At 51.0% G+C, this 17,109-nt stretch overlaps 2 protein-coding genes and 1 pseudogene across 4 annotated transcripts in view; 1 reads left to right on the top strand and 2 right to left on the bottom strand.

The window, feature by feature from the left end:
- The window catches only part of MX2 (MX dynamin like GTPase 2), a 185,770-nt gene that overhangs the window by 103,417 nt on the left and 65,244 nt on the right, over positions 1–17,109 (bottom strand). The window lies entirely within an intron of this gene.
- Positions 1–17,109, bottom strand: part of BACE2 (beta-secretase 2) — a 63,292-nt gene that overhangs the window by 37,341 nt on the left and 8,842 nt on the right. The window lies entirely within an intron of this gene.
- On the top strand, positions 14,247–14,713 carry LOC102734499 (large ribosomal subunit protein eL22 pseudogene; annotated as a pseudogene).

The raw sequence follows: 17,109 nt of genomic DNA, 5'->3' as shown, positions 1-17,109 counted from the left end.
CCCCCCCCCCCCCGGTCATGCCCTTCCTGGGGACAGCCACAGGTAAAGACTAAGTGATACTGGATAATAAAGGCCTGGCCATTTCTGCCCAAGTTGGGCCGACTCTGCAGGGTCCTTCTAGCTCCCGCGTGCCCTGCAGGGCAGCAGAGACTGTCCCTGGGCATCATCACTGCATGACCCCCACCGCCCACTCCTGCTTCCTGCTCCCCGTTCACGGGTGTGGACCCTAAGAGCACGCCACGAGCACCTGCGGCCACACTCTGCTCAGAGCTGCTCCCCGGAGCCCAGCCCACAACGCTGCTCTTAGCTGAACAAATGCTCCGTGACTACTTCTCCAAGTGCTTCCCTCCGAAGACAATCTCAGCAGATGCCTAGGCCTGGTCTCCAAAGTAGACGTCCGAGCCATGGGGCGCCTGGGTGGCTCAGTTGGTTAAGCGACTGCCTTCGGCTCAGGTCATGATCCTGGAGTCCCGGGATCGAGTCCCGCATCGGGCTCCCTGCTGGGCAGGGAGCCTGCTTCTCCCTCTGACCCTCCCCCGTCTCATGTGCTGTCTCTCTCAGTCTGTCTCAAATAAATAAATAAAATCTTTAAAAAAAAAAAAAAATATCTTTAAAAGAAGACGTCCGAGCCTGTCTCCCAAAGCAGACTGAACGGATGTCCCCCCGACCCGTCAAAGGCCAGGGCTGGAGGCCTCACAGTGAAGCAGTCAGAGCTGTTCTCCACTTTGCCACAAGCTGGCTGAACAGTCATCCCGTGCCTCAGTTTGGCCATCTATAAAATGGAGAGAATAATTTCGGCCTTCAAAATCAGTGTGTCTAAGTTTAGCTTTGCTCTTAAGAGTTCAGACAAGGGGGCGCCTGGGTGGCTCAGATGGTTAAGCGTCTGCCTTCGGCTCAGGTCATGATCCCAGGGTCCTGGGATCGAGTCCCGCATCGGGCTCCCTGCTCCTTGGGAGCCTGCTTCTCTCTCTCTCTCTGTCTCTCATGAATAAATAAATAAAATCTTTAAAAAAAAAAGAGTTCAGACAAGGAAGGGGCACCTGGGTGGCTCAGCTGGTTCAGCGTCCGACTCTTGGCTTCGGCTCAGGTCATGATCTCGGGGTCCTGGGATCGAGCCCTGCCTCAGGCTCTGCGCTCAGCATGGAGTCTGCTTGAGATTCTTCCTCTCCCCCTCTGCCCCTCCCCCATCCCTGTTGGCAGGTTCTCGCTCTCTAAAATCAATCAGTCTTGGGGTGCCTGGGTGGCTCAGTCGGTTAAGTGTCTGCCTTCGGCTCAAGTCATGATCTCGGGGTCCTGGGATTGAGTCCCCCGTCGGGCTCCCTGCTCAAGCTGCGAGCCTGCTTCTCCCTCTGCCCGCCGCTCCCCGTCTGTGCACGCGTGCTCTCTCTCTGTGCAAATAAATAAAATCTTTAAAAACAAAATAAATCTTTAAAATAAAAAGAATTCAGACAAGGAAAGCCATTTGGAGTGTGGGTCTCCCCCCGTGTGCAGGGACGCCCGACGGGGCCAGGCAGACGGAGGGTCAGCCCCCGGCAGCCTCCCAGGTGCAAGGACAGTTTTTGTTGTGGGCAGCAAGAGCGTCACCGCCCACATGAAGCTGTGTCTGTGGGTTTCCAGCTCTTGTGCTCATCCTTATGCGGGAACGTGGGCCGCTAGCTTGCCTCAGTTGGCATTCTAAGACTCCACCTGTGCTTTCAGCCGCAGAGACTCCAGACAACACCCGCACGCACATCCTGCGGGTGGACACGCATCCAGGGCTGGCCCTGACTGCAGACCGGCAGAGCGAGGGCCAGGATCAGGAGCCCGGTCCCCACTGGGCTCACAGCCCCTGATGCCACACCTGAAGAAGGTGTGGGCTGTTGGCCAAGAGGCTGCACATGGTGGCCTATCTTCAGGGATCCAGACAGTCCAGGAGTCTGGTTCTCTGCCCCTTGGACAGCGGAGCCAAGCATGCATTGATCGGGGAGCTGCTGTAAGCAGCCTCATATCCACCAAGCTTCTAGAAGAAGAATTGGAAGCCACACTGCTTGTTTGCAAAGGGATATTCAGCGACAGGTGGCCTGGATGCTTCCATCTGCTTGCCCAGCCCCTCCCTCTGTGTAGGTGAACTCAGAGGGGGCTAGGGAAGTGGAGAAAAGAGCACAAAGGGCCCCTTCCCTATGGAGGTGTCCCAGCCCAGGGGGACCTCCCCAGCTGGAGTTTCCCTGGGCCTCTGGGCTTACGTAATCCACCTGCTAGCAGGAGACAATCCCACTGATGGAGGAATGGCGGTGGATGGTTAGGACTCCTTATGTAAAAGTCACAAGGCTAGACCTCATTCACTGATGGCCAGTGAAAATAATGATCCTCTTTACCATGGAAAAGAAAATTCACGCTGAACGGTGTTTTATTTTTGTTTAAAGATTTATTTATTTGAGACAGGGAGAGGGAGAGAGAGAATCTCAAGCGGACTCCACACTGAGCACGGAGCCCGACCCGGGGCTCCATCCCACGACTCTGAGATCATGACCTGAGCCGAAACCAAGAGTCAGATGCTTAAGCTTAACCAACTGAGCCACCCAGGCGCCCCAAACGGTGCTTTTTAAAGAAAGTACAAAAGCAGGTTTGTCCCTGTATTTGGGTGACTGTGGAGGGAAGGAAATTTCTATTTCCAGAGAGCAAGGTAGCCTCTTCCTTCCCAAAAAGACAACCAACCACTCCCCAAAACCCATTATAGGTTTCCAGGGATCTTAGGAGACATTGTTTTAGCTAAAAATCAGCTCTTTCTGCACATTTTCCAAAGGAGTTTAAACAGATTCTCATCAAAGGTGCAATATCTTAACTCTCACGATATTTCCGGAGATTCGCTAAATGCTCCCTTTTGCTCAAGAGTTGGTAACTGCAACTGAAAAGCTATTTCACATCTAATCTTTCAGAAAAGAGACAGGAGATAAACTTCACCCAGGTCCCACATTCAAATATCGTCAGTTTTTAGTCAATATTTAAAAAAAAAAAAAAAGGAAAGACAAGGCGTACATACACTTGGCTGCAGCAACAGCCAAGACTGTCAACTTACCGTTATGGATCAAGTGGTTATTTTTCACTATTACTCTCAGCATTAAGATTCATTTTTTTTTTAAAGATTATTTATTTATTTATTTATTTGGGACAGAGAGAATGAGAGAGAGAGAGCACATGAGAGGGGGGAGGGTCAGAGGCAGAAGCAGGCTCCCTGCCGAGCAGGGAGCCCGGTGCGGGACTCGATCCCGGGACTCCAGGATCATGACCTGAGCCGAAGGCAGTCGCTTAACCGACTGAGCCACCCAGGCGCCCGAGATTCATTTTTTTAATCGTGGTGAAACACACAGAAAATTCGCCCTCTTAACCATTTTTAAGTACACAGGTCAGCGCTGTGCAACCATCTCCACTGTCTACCCCCAGAACACGTCCGTCTTCCCCAAACTGAAACTCTGTCCCCCATGAGACAGTAACTCCTCCTTCCCTCCTCCAGCAGCCCCCCCCACCGGCACCCACGTCCTACTTTCGGACTCCATGAATCTGACTACCCTAGTGCAATCAACCCAGTATTTCTCTTTCTGCATCTGGCATATTTCACTGAACACAATGTCCTCACGGTTCACCCACATTGTAGCAGGTGTCAGAAGTCCTTCCTTTTTAGGGCTGAGTAATAATCCGCCGTACGGATTCATCACCATCACGCTGCGTCTGTCCATTCATCCATCAACAGACACTTGGGTTGTTTCCACCTTTTGGCTGAATAATGCCTGCTAAGAATACAGGTGTACAAATATCTCTTTGAAAGTGTTTCAAGTCTTTTGGGAAGATTATTTTTTTCAGCAAATACTTCATGAGCAGCTACCACGTGCCCGGGGCCGCGGAGACAAAGAAGATCGGGTGCCCCTTCCGGATTTTACCACCTAATAAGAATGAGACAAGAAAGACCAGCCTTCTCTTTTATGATGGTCTTCGGTCTCTGTTGAGGTGACTATGGGACCAGTGAGGAACGAAACGCTAGTAACGAGAGGTTAATTATTTGAGGCTTATCCACTGAATTTAAAGTTTAATTTCTAAGCCCTTCCCCCTGCCAATCAACACACTTCAGAAAAAAATAACTCCCTCTATTTTAGGATGCTATCTGCCTAGTAATCAGTTTTAATACTGTGTGAAACACAAAAGAAGGAGCACAGAGACACGGACTGCCGATCACAACCCAAAACTGTCCATACATTGCACTAGATCTAAAACTGATCAGCCAAATGGGCCTGCCAGGTTAGCCTCTCACGGTTTATTTTATGAAAATACACATACAGTACTACCATTATGGGCTTCGAAAGCAGAAAGCGTGACTTAAGTCCTAAGAGTCACAAAGGTACGAACACCTTCTAGCAACACTGACAATTACACACAGTGAGCGCTAACCCATGAATCCTCACATCTGGCTCACTGTGGGATGGGACGCAGCCTTTGCAATGACCATCTCTTCTTAAAATCTAAAGTGTTACCTCCATCTTGCCTCACCTCTTTGCAGGCTGTCTGATCAGCCCAAACCTAGAAGGAGTAACACAGAAAGGCCACTGTTTTGGGGCTTGCCAGCCTTGCTAATTTCAGGCCAGCCATTTAAGAAACCGGCTACTTCTGTGTGGTTTGTAAAAGGCTTTGATGGTTTTTTCTCGTTAAACCCATGAGGGGGAAAAATGTTTTAATAGGCATATGGCGATCAAAGAGATCATTCTCTGCTAAAAAGACTTTTTAAAGCCCTTCCAAGTAAATTCCTCTCAGGAAAGACATTAAATCTAAATCTCCATTGATCTCCACATTTTTATGGTGTCTAGGTATTTTGAAAGAATGCTTAACCCAAAGGAGAAATGACGGATGCATCCCTCTTTTGTTTCCACGCCAGCGAAGCATAGACAGTTTCCTAATTACGGTGTAGAACAGCCACACAGAAACCTTCCAGAACTTCTGGAAATGGGAGAAACTAAGACTTGGCTAGAAAGATGGCAACATAATTAACCTTGGCAAGATCTCCAACACACGTGAGAGCTTTTCTGTACCATCACTAAAAGCCCCTGGCGCAGCAAACGAAGACAGACACCATCATCCACCTCCTCCTAACTCCCGCCGCCCACCACGGGCACTGGAAGCCCCCCGCCACCCACGCAAGACAGCACACCACCAATGCCCCCAACTCTCCTCCATATCATCCACTTGTCCCCACCAGGATCACTCCCACCTGCTTACAAACAGGCTGTTCTATTTTCCATCCTAGGGAAGAAAACAGCACACAACTGTCTTAACCCCAGAGCCTCCCTCCAACCACGGCCCCGTGCCTCGGCGCTCCAGCAGTGAAGCCCCTTGCAAGAGGAGACTGCACTCCCAGCTGCCAAATCCCCCGTCCCCTCCACCTGAACCCAGGGGACAGCTCTTCTCCGCATCATGTGCCAAGGCCAGCCGAAAGACCTTCTGTCCCTTGGCCACTGTGGGATTTGGGCCTGTTCCTAACTCTCTGCTTCCCTGGGCTCCGGGACGTGTGCACCTTCCAGTTCCCCTCCCACGTCCCTGCTGCTCCTTCTCAGGGACCCTCGGCTGATTCCTCCCTCACCTCCCCAGCCTCCAAGTTTTGGGGTGTCTTAGGGCCTCTCTGATCTGTCTCTGCTCACAGGAGACTGCATCTCAAGCCACGGCTTCACCCAGCTGCTCTGCAGTCAACACTCAGACTTATATCTCTGTCTGGGACCCCTTGTCTAAACCCCACATGCATATTCAGCTGCTCTGGGACCACTCACCTTGCATGTTATAAAAGGTGTCTCAATTTGGCATTTCCAAAACCAATCTCCTCATTTTACCTTCTTGACCACGTAGCTCTCAGCAAGAGCAATGCCCCCCTTCCTGCTTGTCTCCTGCCTCTGCTCCCACAGCACGCCCACCGTGCTCCAACTGGAGCCTGCCTGGGGCTCCTCCAACATGGAAGCACACATCCTTCTCAGGGCCTGGGCCTGGCTGTTCCCTCGGCCCGAACACCCTTCCCCACGGACCTCACTCCCTCTCTCTCCGGGCCTCTGCTCGAGCGCTACCTCATGAAGAACCCTTCCCCGGGCCAGCCTACAGAATGCAGTCACACCTCCCTACTCCCCCGCACGCCTCTGTCTGCGCTGTAATCCACCTGGATTTGTCCGTCTCTTCCCACTAAACGTAGATCCGAGAAGGCCAGATTCGTCGTCTCTGGCTCACTGCCGCACCCTCTGTGCCCAGAACAGGGCCAGGCAAGTAGAAATAACACGTCACGTATCTGCTGGATGCAGTCAGTCACCCGGGACTTACAGTAACTGCCTTACAAAACAATACCCAAACTCCGACACCAGGCTGGATTTTATTAGGAAACGTAAAAACAGAAGAACTGAAATGAATCTGAGGGGTCACTGTTCTATCCACCGGAATCACTCCAGGAGCTACCACAGGCCATCTCCAACCCACAGAACAGAACCTGGAATCCACACTTTTAACAAGGTCCCAGGTGACCTGACAGCCAGCCAGGAACGGGGACCACGGACGCAGTCCAACCCCCCTGTTAACACGGCACCACCACCCGGAGCCCCCCAGAAAGCTGCTGACATTTCTGCCAAACTCCTCAGCCAGGGGAAGCTCACTACCTGCTGTCCCAACTTGTTCTAAGTCTAGAGCATCTGTTTGGGCACGTTCTTCTTTTCTCAGTTTAATTCAACAAATATTTATTTACTTATTTATTTTTAAAGATTTTATTTATTTATTTAACAGAGAGAGAGCGAGAGCAGGCAACACAAGCAGGAGGAGTGGGAGAGGGAGAAGCAGGCTTCCCGCTGAGCAGGGAGCCTGACGCGGGACTCGATCCCAGGACCCTGGGATCATGACCTGAGCCGAAGGCAGACGCTTAACGACTGAGCCACCCAGGCACCCCTCACAAATATTTATTGAGGATGGATTCGGTGCCTGTCCTCATGGAGCTTCCACGGGGCTAAAGAGCTGACAGCCCCCACCACTTCCCAGCAGACCCACGTCTGCACTCTATCGATTATCGGAAGTTGTCTGTCCTCCCTAGAGCCCACGGTACCCCTCCTCTGGGGCCAGGTGGGATGCACATCTCCCTGGAGGCCTCCAAGTGTTGGTCATGTGATGTGACTTCCTACCCCTTCCTCATCGAGGTACCTTCCCAGGGCCCCACTGAAAGTCAGTATCCAGCCTTCATTTATCACCTTCCAACCATCCGCTAATCAAACATCTAATTATCGTGCTTGCTTATTAGCACAGCCCCTAAGCAAGGATGACAGGCAAATTCATGAAGTGTCCCATATTTTCAAAAGAGGGGATTAAGAGTATATTTACCATAATGAGCACTGAGTAACGTAGAGAACTGTTGAATTACTATACTGTACACCTGAAATGAGTATAACTAATTTAACTAATAAAAAAAAATCTGATTCTCTATTTCCATACTTATCAACTAACCTTCCATGCCATGATACACACACAACACTGGGCGACGATCACCTCTGCCCACTGATCACAAACACCTGTGAAATCAATTCGTAGCAAATACTGTCTTGTGTGATTTCACAATTCCTTAAGACATTAAAAACTATATAAAAGCCAACATCAGACAAAGTTAGGATTTGTACTTCATGAAGATTTTTAACCCTCCAGTACACACTGCCCCATCGCATCAGGGCCCGTTGCTATCAGCATCCACCTGAACTTTTAAAAAATCGACTTTTTTTTTTTTTTTTAGATTTCATTTATTTATTTATTTATTTATTTGAGAGAGTGAGAGAGCATAAGCAGGGGGAGCGGCAGAGGGAGAGGGAGAAGCAGACTCCCCGCTGAGCAGGAAGCCCGATGCGGGACTCGATCCCAGGACCCGAGATCATGATCTGAGCCGAAGGCAGACGCTTCAGGGACTGAGCCACCTAGGCGCCCCAAAACAATCACCTTTGAGTTTTAATTACTGACAATGATCCTAAAGAACGCTGGGCTCGCCAGCCTGGAAAACTGCTGGTGGAAATTGCCAAAACGGACTCCATCTTGACCTCCTCCACCATCAGAATAGATCTCCCTCAGAAAGGACTGTGAGCGTGGACTCCAGAAAAGCGTCCCACCTCCTGATCTCCCGTGCTGGTTTCCACGAGGGCCCGCAGCTGTGGCCGGGAGCGGCCGTGCACCCCCACGCGGCCCAGCCGCACCCCTCGGGGCTCCTAGACACAACAGACGTCGAAGCCGGCTGCTGCGTCTTCAGTCTCCCCGGAGGAGGCTGCCAGGTCTGAGATCAATGCACTGATCAATCACTGCTGAGACGGAGGCGAGACCGTAAGAGTCCAAGCTGAAAGCCTCCTGTGCCTAAGTGCCAGGTCTTGGACAAAACAGTCCCGTCCTTTTGGACTCAAGTGCACAGAAGGGCAGGCGGCGAGCTGGCCCTGGCCTTTGGGTAGCTGGCTATAAAAGATGTAATCTTCGGATGGGCCTGAACATCACAATTTTGCCCCAAGGGGACGGGTCTTGATTTGAGAAAAATAAATAAGCTTAACTCCGTTAAACGTGCTTCCCTTCCGTCTAGCGTGTGCTGGGAGGAGTGGCTGTGGGTGCACCGTGGGCTACCTTAGCATTCATTTCCTCAAGAACCAACACTTAACAGGACGAGTGTGTTATGGTCCAGAAAATAAAGCCAGGTGGCATCTTATAGCAAGGGGTCCATTCTATCACGGAAGGCCCACTCCGTCCTCCTTCCTGCCAACATAAACCGGCCTGGTGAACAACGACCACGTGGGAAAAGTGGGGGGGACCTCCGGGGGGGCCACAGGCGCTAGGACTCCATCACAAACCGGGAGGGAGACAGCGCGTATCACTTGGCTCAGCCTGGCGTCTTTTTTTTTTTAAGATTTTTATTTATTTATTTGACAGAGAGACACAGCGAGAGAGGGAACATAAGCAGGCGGAGTGGGAGAGGGAGAAGCAGGCTTCCCTCGGAGCAGGGAGGCCGATGGGGGGCTTGATCCCAGGACCCTGGGATCGTGACCTGAGCCAAAGGTAGATGCTTAACCGACTGAGCCACCCAGGCACCCCGGGAGTGGGATTTATACACCAGCTTCTCTCATCCTACCAAGCCCAATCCCAAGTCAAGGGAAAAGGGAGTCTGAGCAGTGCAGTTCCCAGAAGCTGGCCACCCAGACAGGACAGAAGGGCCTGTCCCAGGAAAACTCCCTCCTCCGTGGGAACCCTGTGTGGTGCCATTTGCACGTGGGCACCCCAATCAGATGCCACCCACAGAGGCATCCCGAGCACCTTGCTCCTGGCTGGCCTCCTCTTCCTCTCCCTTCCAGCAGCATCACCCAGAAGAAGGTGGGAAGGAGGGCAGGAATGGGAATCGAGGGAGGACAGACAGGAGTTAGAAGGTGGGGGCGGCCGACCCGCCACCCCACATGCACAGCTGGGAAAAGAGGAGAGTGGAGCCAAGCTGGACCCTGCCTTCTGAGATTGCCTATAAACAAGTGGACAGCACAGAAACAAAGCGGGGGTCACTCCCATCCTCTGGCTGGACAGAGGGGAGAGACGCGCCACACACAGGCTCTGCATGGCAGATCACTGCTAGGAGTTGATATTTACGGTTTAGATCAAGCTTTCGATTGTCCAGTGCCATTCTGGGGCTGCTCTGGGAGAGAAGCTTATTGAAGAAGGCAGCCGGTACATCCTCCAGAAGGCCGAGTGCCCGGAACAGTCCAGCAAATAAACCAGTGGATGACTGTTCACTGGGCATCTGTGCTATTCCAAGACACACACAAACTCAGCTCACTGACAGGCAGTTTCTCTTAAATCAAACCAGCCCCTGACTCCATACAGGGCTCCCGAATTCTCATGGACTAGTGACTGAAATTTTTTGGATAAACTACTGTAACAAGAAGAATATTTGGGGGGCACCTGGCTGGCTCAGTCAGTTAAGCGTCTGCCTTCGGCTCAGGTCATGATCCCAGGGTCCTGGGATCGAGCCCCGCATCGGGCTCCCTGCTCGGTGGGAAACCTGCTTCTCCCTCTCCCACTCCCCCTGCTTGCGTTCCCTCTCTCACTGCGTCTCTGTCAAATAAATAAAAAAAAAGAACTAAAATTCCTTGGGGCGCCTGGGTGGCTCAGTCGGCTGGGCATCCAACTCTTGGTTTCGGCTCAGGTCATGATCTCAGGGTCGTGAGATCGAGCCCACGTCAGGCTCTGCTCCCAGTGGGGAGTCTGTCTGGAGATTCTCTCCCTCTGCTCCTCCCTCTCCCCCTCTCAAATAAACAATAAATCTTAAAAAAAAAAAAAAAAAAGAACTAAAATTCTTTGGAAGATTTTTACACAGGCAGTAAATTCTGTTTCTAACTTTAGAGTTCAAAAGTATTTATGTATGTAGCAAACATACCATTTCTGGTGGCAGAAATCAAGGAAGGATGGAAACATGTAAAGACATCTCCCTGAAAAGACCTCTCTCCGTAGCAGGAGTTTCTTAAGAAAAGGCAGTTTCTAAGTCCGTGTGAAAGTATCACCTGAAAGGGACCTGCTTGAACTGTTTATTATTTTTTTCAGTATCTACTAAGCAGCATACCCCTGCCAGCACTTGTAATCACAGTAAAAGCCAGCAAATCTGGCCCGGTGGCTTTTTGGGACGTGAAAGCATGTAACTCATCTGTAGAGGTCTTGAACTTTCGACAGAGCAGACCCATAATGTGCTGGAGCCTGCAAAGTGCTCGGCGGGCTGTCACAGCAGAGGAACGGGTGCGGGAGCAGGGGTGGTGCTCACTGAGCTTAACCATCACCTGGCTCTGGGGATCCCTGTCCCGGACGATCTCGAGAGAGGAGAGAGAGAGGGGCGCTTACATGTGCCTACCCGCTTTGCCAGATGCATGCTCTCCTCTCTTCTCCACCTGGCCTTCCTCACTTGAAGTCTTTAAAGAGGGTCCTTGCTCGCTCACGGACGCATCGTGCCCCACGTGTCGGTGTGCGGCATTTCCCTCCCCTGGCCCCCTCCCCATGAACATCCAGGTTGTCTCCAGCCCTTTGCTGGTGCAGGTCACATCACAAATAGCTGTGGGGATGCAAATTTTTACAGTTTTCCCCAATGTAACTTTGTGTAAACGTCCAGAAGTGGGTTTGTGGGTCAAAGGATACATGCACATATGATTTTACTAGACATTTCCAAACTCCCCTCCGTAGCCTTTGTATGACGGGAGAACATTTTAGTAGAACTTTCCCTTGTTCTACAACTGCCTTCAAACACACTGAATTGTTCTTCCCCATCCCTGAATGGAACCTTGGGCAAAGACAGTTTTTTCCCCAAAAGCTTTGTGGTAATTGATTTATTTCTAGGCATTAGAAGTCCAGTCCAATCTAAAGACAAAGCTTAAGGTCAAAGCTCCTATCTGGCATCCAACACCATGGGCCCACCTTAGGCTCAGAAATCTGCAGTGGGGAAGAGGAAGCATGGTGGGATTCATGTCTCTTTCCCCACCTGGCTCACGGCAATGCCTGAAACAGGAGGGAAGGAAGGTTTGGGGAAGAATGTGCTCATCTGACGTCATGACCGGTACGTTCTGGGAGTGGCTGATGCCTACACACTCACCCTCCTGGGGGGTATTTAGTACGTTCCTCAGAGCCCTGGTCTCCCCCTCCCCCATTCCCCCACACAGAGCCCCCCCCTGTACTTCCCGGTGTGGACAAAACCACGGCCCGCCTGCTGCCCATGGATGCTCCCGCCTTGGCCTCTAGAACCTGACAGTCTAGCCCGGAGGTCAGCCAACTTTTTCTCTACAGAGCCGGGCAGTGAATAGCCTAGACTCTGGCAATATGGTATCTATCTCGACTCTGCCACTGCTGTGTGAAAGCACGCACAGACAACAGGTAAACCACCAACCCGGATGGCTGCATTCCCAACAAAACCTTATGGAAACAGGCAGATCGGCTCATGGGCCTTAGTTTGCTGGCCCCGATCTACCCCATGTGAACTCCTCCCAGTGGTCGTCTCCTGAGGGGTCCCCCTCTGTGATGACCAAAGCCTACATCCCTGTAACAGGGTCCCACACAGTGCTTGCGTCTTGCCGAGAACAGCAACAAAGACACTAATGAAAAGACTTCTCAACTTCTCCTCCTCCTCCTGGGAGATTTCAAGGAGAAGAAAAGAATGACAAACTACCTTAAAGTACTTTTTTTTAAATTATCAAGCTATTTTTTTCCCCAAAAGTTATGATGCCACATCATTTGGAATGTTTTCAGCTACGAGTAAAAGCTAGGTTTCGAGCGGCTCAAACAAGCGGGGATTCTTCTCCACACCGAGAAGGGTCTAGGGACAGCTGGTATCAGATCGGCCCCTCAAAGAAAATCAGCGTCAAATCACCACTGCTCCCCCCACCTGACTCTCAAGGTCAGAAGCTGGCTCCCTGTTGCCGACCTTCACCTGCATCAAAGGCAGGAAGAGCAGAAATACCACCCCAGCCACACCCGCCACTTTTATCCGGAGATACAAGCTTCCCTGAAATCCTCCAGGAGACCCCAACTTAGGTCCCCCGTCCACAGCCGAGGGCTTAGTTACGCCGGCAGCTGCAGGGACAAGCTCCAGGCCAGAGAGGAGAGGGCTGAGATGATGTTTCGGTTCAACCACCCAACTGAAGGCATCTGCCACGGGGCAGGTGACAGTCACCAAGACGGCCATGTTTCAAAACCTAAGCATGCACGTAAATAACGAAAGTACGCTAGGGGCCTCCGGGTGGCTCACTGGGTTAGCGTTCCACTCCTGGCAGCTCAGGTCCCCATCTCAGAGTCGCGAGACTGAGCCCCCCATCGGGCTCTGCGCTAAGTGGGGAGTCTGCTGCAGATTCTTTCCCTGTGCCCCTCCCCCCACTCTCTAACAAATACATCTTTTTAAAAAATACTCTCTATACTCAGCCTAGGCACAGCCCTCCGCTTGGCCTTCTAATGCTTCCTTTTTATTTATTTATTTTTTTTAGTAGACTCCACAGCCAATGTGGGGCTTGAACTCATGACTCGGAGATCAAGAGTCACATGCTCTGCCGCTTCAGCCAGCCAGGCGCCCCTAACACTTCATTTTTAAATGTGAAGTCAGCTAATAATCACCAGACATTTGTGGAAAGCCTCTGGCGCGAGACACAGACTCCAGACAACGACCCCAAGAGAAGGACTCGGGGCCAAAAGAGAGAAGGCAGGAAGCCGAGAAGAAAAACTTCAAAAAAAAACCTGTAAGTTATTTCCTCAGAGAAATAGCAGATATGCAATTCGGAAACAGGAGTAAAGTACAACCATAAAAATGAACATTCAGAGGGAAAAAGAAAGTGCTCTTGAAAATTAAAGAGAAAGTGGCAGATACGAAAACAGAGTAGAACCCAGAGACCAAGCGATGGGAAATAGCAGGAGCTCGAACTAGGAAGCCAACATCTGGATAACAGGAGGTCCAAAAAAATCAAACATTTTACTAGAAAGTTTCTCAGAATTCAACATCCTGAGCCAGACCGAAAAGACCAAGTGCTGAACATTAAAACAAACAAAACAAAAAAAGCCATATTAAGTCACGTTGTCATGAAACTTCAGAACACCAGCTCTAAGAATACGGCATATCCAGTGTCCCCTGTAGCTCATTATCTTATATATGGTTCATATACAAAGAATCGGAAACCACAAGCGCATGGGGCTTATCAAGAGCGTCAAAGAATGCTAAACTCCCCAGGATGCAGGGGGATGCTGTCTGGCCAGAGGAGCCAGGACTGCTGGGCCCTGGGGTCCGCACGCACCCCTGGGGTGGGGATCGGAGGTCATGCGGACCCAAGGAGCCACAGGAAATGTTACCGCTCACTGGCCATGGCCAGGAGCCCCACCCACAGCTCTGCTGAAGCTGAGGCCAAGATTTTGAGGCTGGGCAGGCCCCTGCCTCTCTCCCGAGGCCTGAACACAAACACTAGGATGTTTCATGGCTCATAAACCCAGGACAGCGAGGCGTGTGTTCACAGCCACTGGGATGAGCAGCCCCAAGCGAGGCACCAGCTCAGGTGTGGAGGGGCAGGTGAGGATGGTCCTCAGGCACACGGGGGTCGACCCTCCATCAAGAGCCCAGCACAAGGCCTGCAACCCGACCAGCCCACAGTCTCTCCCATTTGGGTGAAACGAACAAGGAGGTGGGCTGCCACAGAGTACCATGTCCCACAGGGTTAAGAAGCCAAAGTGCAGCCCTTTCTGCCTCCGCAGCTGCCATGGTGCCCGTGAAAAAGCTTGTGGCGAAGGGGGGCAAAAAAGGGAAGCAAGTTCTGAAGTTTACCCTGGAATGCACCCACCCTGTAGAAGACGGAATCACGGATGCTGCCAATTTGGAGCAGTTTCTTCAAGAAAGGATCAAAGCGAAGGGAAAAGCTGGGAATCTCGGTGGAGGGGTTGTAACAATTGAAAGAAGCAAAATCAGGATTACTGCAAATTCTGAGGTGCCTTTTTCCAAAAGGTATTTGAAATAGCTCACCGAAGAATATTTGAAGAAGACGAACCTCCGTGACTGGTGGCGCGAAGTGGCTAACAGCAAAGGGAGTTACGAGTTACGTTACTTCCAGATTAACCAAGACGAGGAAGATGAGGATTAAAACTCATTTATGTGGAATATTTTGTAGGTGTTCTTAAATAAAACTTGGGAACCAAAAAAAAAAAAAAAAACCCAAAGAAGCCAAAATGCAGGGGCACCTTGGTGGCTCAGTCCTTAAGTGTTTGCCTTCGGCTCAGGTCATGATCCCAGGGTCCCGGGATCAAGCCCTGCATCAGTCTCCCGGCTCAGCAGGAAGCCTGCTTCTCCCTGTCCCACTCCCCCTCCTTGTGTTCCCTCTCTCTCTCTGTCAAATAAATAAATAAAATCTTAAAAAAAAAAAAAGGGCAAAATGCCCATACTTGTACTGACCAAAGAGCGATAAAAAGTATCTTACCTATTTCTGAAATGAGTGTATACTTAGAAATAAGCACACCACTTACGCTGATAAATTCTTAGGCATCAGGAAGCTTGTGGATTACATGTGAGTGTCGGTGGGGCAGGGACCTGGCCCCATCCTGTACCCCTTGTCACCCCTTGCTGCACGGCTCTCAGGCATCCCAAGGTGCCAGGCACGCAAGAGATGTTCAAAGTCTTAGGTTCAGAGCACTCGATCTTAAAAGGAGGTTTTGTGGTTGTTTTTAACCTCAAACATCATCTCCCTTTGCCCCCCAATCATTTTCTATTGCTCAGTGCCCACATCCTCCTCTTCTGGAAAAAAGTTCAAAGTACGTATATCAATGAGAAGTACACTCTGGACTGACTCACAGAGGCTTTTGTGAGTTAGATTCTAGATCACTTTGGGGAGTTAGGATTTTAAAGTATATAAAGCTTTAAAAATAAATAAATAAAGTAGAGCTTTAAAACTGTTTTGTGAAAGGCCGAAATGAGGCTCTCAAATACAGTCAGTGACAGAGAGCACTCCTTCTTTCATTCCTCAAATATTAGCCTAACCTGTACTAGCCACAAGGTCCAGCAGAAGGGCTGTGCTGAGCCAACAGTTCTGTGCATCTGACCCCCGAGCCTCCAAATGCACGACCCTGCGACTGTGCCTGGAGGCTTTCTCCAACCAGCTGGAGGACCCCAAACACTGAAGGTTAGCCCACTCGTGAGCAGCCCTCAGCCCACACCTGGCAGGAGCCGGGGCGGGGGGAGGGGGGAGTGCCCGGTGCCCTTGCCCTTCAGTTGGGACCGCTGAGTCTGGCATCCTCTCTCGGGGATCCTCAGGGGGCTCGCGCCCCGCTGCCCACACCTTCTCACTTCTCCACCCCCTACACATGACTCCTGAGATCGCCTCCCAAATAAACTGCCCACTCTCACACTTGTCTCAGGCTGTTTCTGGGGAACCTGACCGAAGACACTGTTAGAAAACAGGCAATGGGGGCGCCTGGGTGGCTCAGTCGGTTAAGCGGCTGCCTTCGGCTCCGGTCATGATCCCAGGGTCCTGGGATCGAGCCCCACGTCGGGCTCCCTGCTCATCGGGGAGTCTGCTTCTCCCTCTCCCTCTGCCTGCCTCTCTGCCTACTTGTACTATCTCTATGTCAAATAAATAAATAAAATCTTTAAAAAAAAAAAAAGAAAACAGGCAATGGTCTCCTGGTGCCCCACCTCCCCTGGGCATGCTGAGCTTAATTTTCCTTTCTAATTCAGAAACTCCTGGCTAACCATATTCAGGTCCCTTCCCCCAACTCTTAACGCCACACACACATACAAACACACACAAACACACACACACACACTCTCACTCTCTCTCTCTCTCTAAGGACCTTGTTCTAATAAAATCTAACCCCAAAGCACAATTTTAAAATAGAGGAAAGAGGAGCTGCTCCCAAATGCTCCCAAAGCCGGCACATCAGAGGCGCCCACGGCCCATATGCACTCACGGTATGTGCCCCCCCGCCCCCGCAGGGGTACAGGTGTAGACTTCACCTGCCTGGCTTCACCCTGGAACCTGGTTCTCCCCAACCTCTCAAGGCTGGGTCTTCCCATGCTGCTGGTCACAGCCAAACTGCACCTCCCGGAGAGCTTTCCTCCAACCGCCAGGCTGGAGCAGCCTGTCCTGACCCGTGCCCATGACCAGGTTGGACTGTCTCAGCAATCAGCGGAAATTCTGTTTACTGTCTTACAATCGGTCTTGCCAACAAGCACACAGGTTCTAGCAAAGTGTCCAGATCTTTTACTTGTTTTGGAAAATTGAGTTGATTGGGTTGTTTGCTTTGTTTTGTTGAGTTTTGAGATACAAGTCCTTGTTGACTCGTGCATCCCGGGGCTTAGAACAGAGCCTGGCACACAGTAGGTGCTCAATAAAGATGCCGAATGAGAAGAACCGCAATGCTGGAACGAGACAGGGCTGTGAAGATCAGGGGCGATCCGCAGGTGTCATGGTGTCCCTCCTTGCTCGTGCCTACGGCGGATACTTCTCCTGGACATCCTCCCCTCACTGCTCCCAAGCCAGCTGAGTCGACATGTTGTTTCCAGGATTTCTCGACCTTGGTACTGCTGACATTTCAGACCAGATAATTATCTGTCGGGGGGGGGGGGGGGGG

Source organism: Leptonychotes weddellii, chromosome 1, assembly GCF_054177405.1.
Source record: "Leptonychotes weddellii isolate Sample4059 chromosome 1, ASM5417740v2, whole genome shotgun sequence".
In the NCBI taxonomy this organism is placed as follows: Eukaryota; Metazoa; Chordata; class Mammalia; order Carnivora; family Phocidae; genus Leptonychotes; species Leptonychotes weddellii.
Note: the sequence above shows the minus strand (reverse complement) of the source record. Positions and strands in the feature narration are given on the sequence as shown.